This window comes from Tenrec ecaudatus, chromosome 1 (genome assembly GCF_050624435.1).
Source record: "Tenrec ecaudatus isolate mTenEca1 chromosome 1, mTenEca1.hap1, whole genome shotgun sequence".
NCBI classification, from domain to species: domain Eukaryota; kingdom Metazoa; phylum Chordata; class Mammalia; order Afrosoricida; family Tenrecidae; genus Tenrec; species Tenrec ecaudatus.
In genome coordinates this window covers 49,534,853-49,544,613 of record NC_134530.1, presented here as the reverse complement: position 1 = coordinate 49,544,613, position 9,761 = coordinate 49,534,853, and the positions used below count along the sequence as shown (strand labels likewise).

The following is a 9,761-nucleotide window of genomic DNA, read 5'->3' as shown; positions in this document are numbered from 1 at the left end:
GAGATGAGCACAGGGTTGTCTGTGTGTCTGTTTCAGCTTGACTGCTTTTGAAACAGGAAGCGGAGGAGGCGGGGTGGTGGGAGAGGAAGGAGGGCGGGCAGAGCACTGGGAACTGCTACCTTTCTGTGGGACTGGGCACTGATGGTACCAGCTCCTGGGCCCTAGCGAGGCCCTGGCAGATGATGATTTAGGGATAGGGGCCAAGTTGAATAACAAGGAGTAGGAAGTGGATACATCAAGGGGACAACTGCAGGACAGTGGCCAGGGCCCTGGCTGGGAGCCACAGATTTGGGGGACTGACCGGCTGGGAGCCACAGATTTGGGGGACTGACCGGAAGACCCTGGTCAGAATGTGTACCTGTGCAAGCCTCTAGCAAGCAGCTGCAGGGGCGTCGAGACCGTAGTCTGTGCAAGTGCACACTCTACTATGATCGGACAAGGTGGAAGGGGCAGGGATAGAAGCAGAAGTAGAACTGATTGCAGATGATTATGGTTTGGGGAGAGATTAGAACTGCCGCCACAGGTTCCGAAGGAAGGCAGGAATGGCGTGCTGGTGGGGGGTGGCTTTCTGTGAAGAGGCTGGAGCACTGGATTAGGAGTCAGGAAACCTGGCTTCCAGCATTACCTTGGGCAAACTGTGCTGTGGGCCTCAGTTTCCCTGCTTGAAGTGATCAGACTGAAGGGCATTTTCCCCCCTGAAGTTTTAGAAGCCCTCCCTCTTTTTTTCCCCGTTTTGAGGCCCTCTTTCATCTCACCGCCATCAAGTCAATTTTGAATCATCGGGACCCTATAGGACGGGTAGAACTGCCCCACTGTCCCTATGGGTTTCTGAGATTGCATCTCTTCACTGGAGTAGAAAGCCTCATCTTTCTCCCACAGAATGGCTGATGGTTTCGAACAGCTGACCCGGTGGCTAGCAGCCCAATACATAACCACTTTGCTGCAGGGCTCCTTATAAGGCCTAGTATTTGTCATTTGGGTCAGGGAAGTAGCAGGTGGGCAGTTTGGGTCAATGTAGGCTGGCTTAACGGAACTCATGGAGGGACGGGCAAGTGAATAGTTCTCTTCCTGAGGAAGAATCTGACTTAGAGGTTCAGTGGCTTGCCCAAGGTGAGAAATGGTGGATCTAATATCACTGAAATCCAGCGCTCTCTGAAGCCACAGCCAAGGCTGTCACTAGAACTCATTGATGGAGTCTCCTTTCTCTGCGCCCAACCCAGTGTCTCTGAAAATCCAAAGGCTGACAGCAGCCACTTCCTGTGCACTGTTCTCCCTTCCTCCATCTAGTTTGTACATTATTTGCATTTCCCCTTGGGGGGACTCCTGGGGGAACTCCCCCACTGAGCTCCCTTTCATGGCAAGGGCTTTGTTTTGCATACCTAGGAAAAAAACGTGTGGGGGCTTAGGGGCCTCTAGCCCTGCCCAAGACCCGCTCAAGAGGAAAAAAGGAACTGAGACTGCAGATTGATTCAGAGAAAGCCTGAAGAGGAGATGGTGGGAGCTGTGGGGACCTGGGAGGGAACTGGGAGGAGCCCCCAACTACTCTCATCCCTTGCTCCCATCTGCTCGTGCATCCAGAGAGAGACCTGACCTTGGCTGCCTTGGTGCACCTGCGAGGTGACTGGTTCTGGGGTTCCTGAGAGCCAGGGAGGCTGCCAGAGGCCTTCCCAGAGGCACGGGCCTGGCAAACAGGAGGGCCCCGTTCAAATCCAATATCGCCTTGCACAACGTGGCTCCTTTATGCTGGCCAATCACCTCCACCTTATGATGCATCTGCTGGGCTAGATGAGCCCCACGACAGGCATGCTGAAGTTTCTCCCTGCGGGGATATATAGGAAAATTCTTTTTTTTTTTTTTTTACATTTTATTAGGGGCTCATGCAACTCTTATCACAATCCACACATATACATACATCAATTGTATAAAGCACATCCATACATTCTTCGCCCTAATCATTTTCAAAGCATTTGCTCTCCACTTAAGCCCTTTGTATCAGGTCCTCTTTTTTTTCCCCCTCCCTCCCTGCTCCCCCCTCCCTCATGAGCCCTTGATAATTTCTAGATTGTTATTTTGTCATATCTTGCCCTATCCGGAGTCTCCCTAACCCCCACTTCTCTGCCATCCGTCTCCCAGGAAGGAAGTCACATGTGGATCCTTGTAATCGGTTCCCCCTTTCCAACCCACTCACCCTCTACTCTCCCAGTATCGTCCCTCACACCCTTGGTCCTGAAGGTATCGTCCACCCTGGATTCCCTGTGCCTCCAGCCCCCATATGCACCAGTTTACAACCTCTGTCCTATCCAGTCCTGCAAGGTAGAATTTGGATCATGGTAGTCGGGGGGAGGAAGCATCCAGGATCTGGGGAAAGCTGTGTTCTTCATTGGTACTACATCGCACCCTGACTGACCCATCTCCTCTCCTAAACCCCTCTGTGTGGGGATCTCCAGTGGCCGACAAATGGGCTTTGAGTCTCCACTCTGCACTTCCCCCTTCATTCACTATGGTATATATATATTTTTGCATGATGCCTTATACCTGGTCCCTTTGGCTGGTGTGCTTCTTCCATGTGGGCTTTATTGCTCCTCAGCTAGATGGCTGCTTGTTCACCTTCAATATAGGAGAATTCTTAACATGTCAGCCTTACATTTGTAAATGTTTACTTATAACTTTATACTGAGTTGTGATCCACCCTGCCCCAAATGCATGGTCAACTTGCTTGGGCCATGATTCTCAGAGGTTTGGCGGTTATATAACAATGTACCATATACACTCAAATATAAGCCGACCCAAGTATAAGCCGAGGTACCTAATTATTACCTGGGAAACCAGAAAAACTGAATGACTGTAGTATAAGCCTAGGGTGGAAAATGCAGAAGCTACTGGTGAGTTTCAATAATCAAAACAAATGAAAATGAAATTACTAAAAATTGAGACATCAGTGCGGTAATGTATTTAAATATTTATTTTAAATAAAAAACATAAATGAAAGGACAAGTCATTTAACATTAGTAAACCAGCACAGTAAGTGGAAAATAGGTTCAACAAAAACAATAAGGTATAAACAATGATACCTTAAGAGTACTATTCCCTGAGCTCAATCAGCAACCAAGCTAAAATGTAAAGAGTTAAAATCCTTCAAAACTGGATTCCTCCTCATCATCCGAGCTTCAGCTGGTGTGAGGTCATCATAGACGCTGTCCTCACTGAGATCACCGTCATCACCATCACTGCTGTCATTTTCATACAAAGCGCAGTCTTCACTGCCATCCATAGCATTACTAATACTACATTTCTGAAAGGCACGTCGCACCATGTCTTCTGGAATGTCTTCCCATGCATCTCGAACCCACTTTGCTATGAACTCTATGTCAGGCTTCATGAGATTTCCTCCTTTTGTTAGTCGGGCTTGACCAGATGACATCCATTCATGCCACATCCTTCACACACGGTCTTTAAAAGACTTATTCAAAGATACACATCATAGGATGGCTCTGATTGGTTAGATGTGAGTAAGGGGGGCAGCGAGATGTTACACCTCGCTGGGGTACCACTGTCCCCTGTACAAGCCGAACCCTGGTTTTGTAGCACATTTTTTGTGCTGAAAAAAATCGGCTTATACACGAGTCTATATGGTACTGATCCTCGTGATGTGATCAGTCAATCACCTGTATGGGTTCCAAGGGGAGCTCTCCTGGAGTGTGGCCAGATCACCTTCCATCTGTCAAGAGCTGAAGAGGAGAGGGAAGCAAGCAGAGAAGAAGGCAGTCACAATCGCCAAGAAAGAGGAGCTGAGAGTGGAGGCAGTTTCTTGAGCCTGAGGTCCCTGAATGCTGAGAACCTCCTAGACCAGCGGTTCTCAACCTGTGGGTCTCGACCCCTTTGGGGCTCAAATGACCCTTGCACAGGGGTTGCCTGCTTCCTAGTAGTAGCGAAATGACAGTGATGCAGTAGCAAAGAAAAAAAATGTTATGTTTGTGGGGTCACCACAACATGAGGAACTGTATTAAAGGGTCGCAGCATGAGGAAGGCCGAGAACCACTGGCCTAGATGCAGGGGAAGATTGATGCCAACACAGAGATTTCTAAGGGAGGCCAGGCTCACAGGTGTTGAATGGAGACAAAGGCCTTCGCGTAGAGCTGTCAGAGAGCCATTATGCTTGAATTTGGGCTTCTAGCCTCCTGGACTCCTGGATGGCGAGACCAGTCCCTGAAGAAGGAGCTCATGGTCGGTAAAGTGGGAAAGAGGAAGGTCCTCCACGAGGCGGCCTGACTCCGTGGCTGCAGCAGTGCGTTCACACATAAGCACAGTTGGGAGGATGGCGCCGGACAAGGAGCTGGGCTTTTCCCCATGGTTGGTAGGGTCGCTGTGGGTTTGAACCGACCTGAAGGCACCTAACAACAACAAGCAGTTTCTGTTTGTGAAAGCCATCACTTGTGGTATTGATGTCCCACCAGTAGATGTCTAAGGAACCTCAGAAGTTTCATTGCCACATCCTGGGTGCTGCTATGGTGTGAGGCCGAACCGGGGGTGGTGGAGCACAGGGCTGTGGGGAAGGGTGTTAACAGTGTCAGATCTGGAGTCATCGAGCCTGACAGCCTCTCTGGAGCCTGTCGGCACCCGAGAAAGGAGGTAGGCACTCCTCTCCTGCCCTCTGAGTAGTTGCATTCTGTCTTGACAGCACCTGGGTGAACAGAGCCCTGACCCCAAAACTTCAAAGAGCTCCGAGATCACCCCATTTGATTGGTAAACCTGGCAGCCCAGGAAGATAAGCTGGACTAGAACTTGGCACGCCCTGCTCCTACGTGTCTCACTGTGAACCTTCTCCAAACCTTATTTCTGAACCTTATCTAGTAGGATGGCAACTCAGTCCACACTTCCATGCCCTGCAACGCTCCATAAGGACCAAGCCCAGACTCCTTAGTTGATAGTCAAGGCTCCCCATTCCTCCTTGGCTTCATGTACGAGTCTCCATCTTTTGTAAGGGTTTGCATGGTATTGGTTTCAATTCTTCACTAAATGTTCAGGAGAATTCCCCAGTGGAGTCCCTCTGGTCCAGACAATTTTTTTTAATTGAGAGATTTTTCTCATCCTTGATCCAGTGGTCTGATGCCTTCTCACATCTGTTGGAGTAGTCTGTGTGGTTAAGGATTGTTTACTCCATCGAGGTTATCTGTCCAGTCTCTCATGAGTTTCTTTATTTCTGTCATTTCAGTAGTCATGTTCCTTATCTCATGTCTTAACTTCGATTATTTGCATCATTTATCAGTCTAGCCCAAGGATTGATTGACCATTGTACCCATCATTTTAAAGAACCAGCAAGTCGTTTTGCTGAATCCCTCCCATGTTTTTCTGGTTTTGGTATTATTCATTTCTGCTCTGATCTTTGATATTTCCATTCTTCTGGTTGGTTTAGACTGAGTCTACTCCTTGGAGTGGTGGAATTAGCCTGTTGATCTGGGGTAGGCTTTTCCTTTTTAAAAATAATCATTTATTGGGGCCTCATACAACTCTTATCACAATCCATACATACATCAATTGTGTCAAGCACATTTGTACATTCATTGCCCTCATCATTCTCAAAAAATTTGCTCTCCACTTAAGCCCCTGGCATCAGCTCCTCATATTTCCCCTCCCTCCCGGCTCCCCCTTCCCTCATGAACCCTTGATAATTTATAAATTATTATTTTGTTATATCTTGCCCTGTCTGACGTCTCCCTTCACCCCCTTTTCTGTTGTGCATCCCCCAGGGAGGAGGTCATATATAAATCCTTATCATCTGTCCCGTCCCGCGGGACGTTCACCGTGGGTCCTGGAGGAGAGAGTGGGAATTGGGGGGTACAAGAGGCACGGAGAATGAGGACAAGACAATATCCTGATCAAGTCCTGTTTTAATGAACAAAGAGTCACAGTTTATAAGGGCCAGCCAAGGGGGCAGCCTCAGCTGCACATGCAGATTAGGCTACCTTGGCAACAAGCCAATCAGGGAGTTGAGGGGAGCGTGCCCTGCCCATGAGTCAGTAAGGGCTTACAGTCTTCAATTAGGTACGCAGAGGAGTGGCATGTACATGCAAATCAAGCATAGGGGAAGACGATCTTTTGCCCAATCAAGGGGATGCAGGACAAGGGTGCTTATCTAAAGAGCATTACCCCTTGTTTGCTCAAGCTTTACAGCTGCAGTGCTCTGTCATGTAGGCTGGGGTAGAAGAATGCCCAGAGCTCAGGCTAATAAATTCCAAGTAATGGCCTGGCCTCACGGCTCCAGGCAAGTCCTTCTAAATTCCAAGCAATGGCCGAGCCTCATGGCTCCGGACAATCATCGGTTCCCCTTTTCAACCCACCCTCCCTCTACCCTCCCAGTATTGCCACTCTCACCACTGGTCCTGAAGGGATCATCTGCCCTGGATTCCCTGTGTTTCCAGTTCCTATCTGTACCAGTGTACATCCTCTGGTCTAGCCAGACTTGCTATGTAGAATTGGGATCATGATAGTGGGGGAAGGGGGAGGAAGCATTTAGGAACTAGAGGAAAGTTGTAGTTTTCATCATTCCTACATCACACCCTGACTGGCTCGTCTCCCCCCGAGACCCTTCTGTAAGGGTATGTCCAGTGACCTACAAATGGGCTTTGGGTCTACACTCTGCACACCCCGCCTTGTTCACTATGGTACGATTTTTTGTTCTGATGATGGATAGGTTTTTTCTTATGTAGGCATTTAGTGCTGTAAGTTTGTTCAACTGATTTTTGACAAGAGTCCTAAGCTCACTTGATGGGGAAAGAAGAGTCTCATCAATAAATAGTGTTGAGAAATTGAATTTCCAAATCCAGGAAAATAAAACAACATCCATGCCTCACATTATACAAAAAGAAACCCCACAAATTCAAAAGAAATTAAAGACCTAAATGTGCAAACTAAAATGATAAAATTCTTAGAACAAAATGCTGGGGCAATGCTACCAGGCAGGCCTAATTTTAACAATGGATTATCTAATATCAAAAGCATGGGGAACAAAAAGACAAAACAAGGGAAGCCCTATAAAAATTTTAAAAATTGGTTCATCAAAATACCTTGCCAAGAAAGTGAAAAGGCAAACTACTGACTGGGAGAGTAACTTCAGACACCACAAATCCAAAAAGAATCTAATAACCAAAAGTTATGCAAATACTTGACAACAGCAAAAAGACAAATAACCCAATCAGAAAATGGGCAAAGGATTTGAATAGATAGTTTACCAAGCAGGACATTCAACTGGCCACCAAGGACATCAAAAGGCTCAGCCTCATTAGATCTTAGTGAGATGCAAACCAAACCACAATGAAAGAACCATGCCAATAGGCTGGCTAATGTGTCACTCCAGGTAGACTAGAGGAACAAGTCCTTGGACACGCACATGTGTATAAGAGAGAGTTTTATATAAAGGGTAATTGTACATTAAGTATACAGGGGCCTAGATAGCTCAGTTAGTAGAGCATCAGACTTTTAATCTGAGGGTCCTGGGTTCATATCCCTGTTCAGGAGCTGGAATTCCTCTTTGGGGAGGTGGTGGGGGAAAACTGAGGAGCTGTTTTGAGAATGATGATGCAATAAGTGTATGTATGGATTGTGAAAAGAGTTGCATGAGCCCCCAATAAAATTATTTTTTAATTAAAAATAAATAAAAGCATCCCAGTCCAGTCCAAGCCCATAAGACTGATTTTAGCCCATATGTCCCATACCCATCTATAAATTCCTCTTCAGACTCACAAAACACGTGCAATGATGCCGAGTGCAGGATGAACACAGGCCAGCGGGTGGAAAGTCTTTGGCATCTCAGCACTGACAGGGGTCTCCACGTGGCTCCTAGTGCCATGTGTCTTGTCAGTAGAGCGTCTCCAAGGAAGTGAGATAGTCTCTCTCGCCTCCAAGGAGGAAAAACCAGATTTCCCAGAATTCTCAGGAGAAAACCATACCCACACAGAGGCCTCATTGGCTATGATCCGATTGACAGACTGGATTCCACCCCTGCACCCTTAATCCTCTCAAGTCCCAAATTGACATCAGATTATGTAACTACCACAGCTAAGATCAAACAAAACAAAACACAAATGTGGGCTAGGATGGGTGAAATTGGAAGCCATGTGTATTGCAGGTGGGGATGCAAAATGGTATAGCCATTGTGGAAAACACGTGGAGAATCCCCAGAAAAACTGAAAACAGAACTACCATATGGCCCAGGAATTCCACACCTAGCGGCTTACTCAAAAGATGTAAAGACAACCTATGTACAAATGTGCTTGACACAGTAGATGAGTGGATGGCTGGATGGTATAAGAGCTGTTAAGAGCCTCCAATAAAATGATTTTTTAAAACGACTTAAAGACAGTGACTGGAAAAGAGATGTATATGCCAACGTTTACTGTAGCACTGTTCACAACAGGCAGAAGGTGGAAACAATCCAAATGCCCATCAATGGATGGATAAATAAGCAAAACGTGGTACCTACCTACAAGCCAGTTTAAAAAGAAAATGAAGTCTTGATACATGCTGCACAATGTGGATCAAGTTTGAAAACATGGTGAGCGAAATAAGCCAAACACAAAAGAGCTTACATTAAAAAAAGAAAAAGAAAAGACAAATGTATAGAGATCCAAGTGTAATGGCAGTTACACGGAGCAGGGAGAGAGAGGAAGGGTACTGTTGTTGCTCTGGAGGGGTGGGGGGCTTTGAGTAGGTTCTTATATACAGCAAAACAAAACACTGCCCATCCCTACACCATTCTCACAACTGCCGACATGTTTGAGCCCATTGTTGCAGTCACTGCGTCAGTCCATCTCCTTGAGAGTCTTCCTCTCTTACTGACCCTCTGCTTTACCAAGCATGATGTCCTTTTTCAGGGACTGGTCTCTTCTGAAAAAAGGTCTGAAGTATGTGACACATGGTCTGCCATCCTTGCTTCTAAGGCGCCATCTGGCTGCTCTTTCTCCAAGACAGGACTCCTTCCTTCGTTTGGAGGTCCAAGGTTCTTGCAAAGTCTTCACTAAGACCATCAGGTCTTCTCTGGTCTTCCTCATCCATCGTCTGTCTTTAGTCTGCAAATGAGGTGATTGAAAAAGCTGTGGCGTGGGTCTGGCCCACCTTACTCTAACAAAAAAGATACCTTTGTTCTTTAACACTTTGACGAGGTCCTTTTCAGCGGAACACAACCACCTTGTCACCAGGGCTCCTAGGACCTTGGAAAGCATCCAGTAACTGGGGACTCCCTCCCACCTCTAACTGATGTGTCATTTGATCAAGGGCTTAGTTCAGCAACTCAAAGTTAACAGACACTAAGTGTCTGAGCTTTCAGCATCTGGCCGCGCTTGGAAGCTCTGCATAAGGTCTTCAGCAGCTTCTTCCTCGGAAGTGGGGAGCGGGGTCCTGGAAGCCCCGCGGAAACCCGTGCACTTTGGCTGACGCTGCTGGCCGTTGACAGGCCAGTGACATAGCTTCCAGCATCACAGCAACACACAAGTCACCACCGTAGGACAAAGTGACCGCCAAGAGGACATCATGTTTGGGAAAGTGGCAGGGCGACGAGGAAGGCCCTTGATGGACGGGCACAGCGGCCGCCTCCTTGGGCTCAGGCACAGCAACAGTTGTGAGGACGCGCAGGACCGGGCATCTAACAACCACAGGAAGGACGGGAGCCATTCCAATTCATCCCTGGAATGCCCCCCCCCCCCCCCCCCCCCCCCCCGGGGACAGGCCCGTCCGGCCGGCCGGGAACAGACAGGACCAGAGGGAGG

The 9,761-nt window shown here is 47.7% G+C and overlaps 1 non-coding gene across 1 annotated transcript; it reads left to right on the top strand.

Moving 5' to 3' along the window:
- Positions 1-7,442: 7,442 nt before the first annotated feature.
- Positions 7,443-7,517, top strand: TRNAK-UUU (transfer RNA lysine (anticodon UUU)). Its single transcript has one exon. It is a non-coding gene; the product is annotated as a tRNA-Lys (tRNA).
- The last annotated feature ends 2,244 nt before the right edge of the window (positions 7,518-9,761 follow it).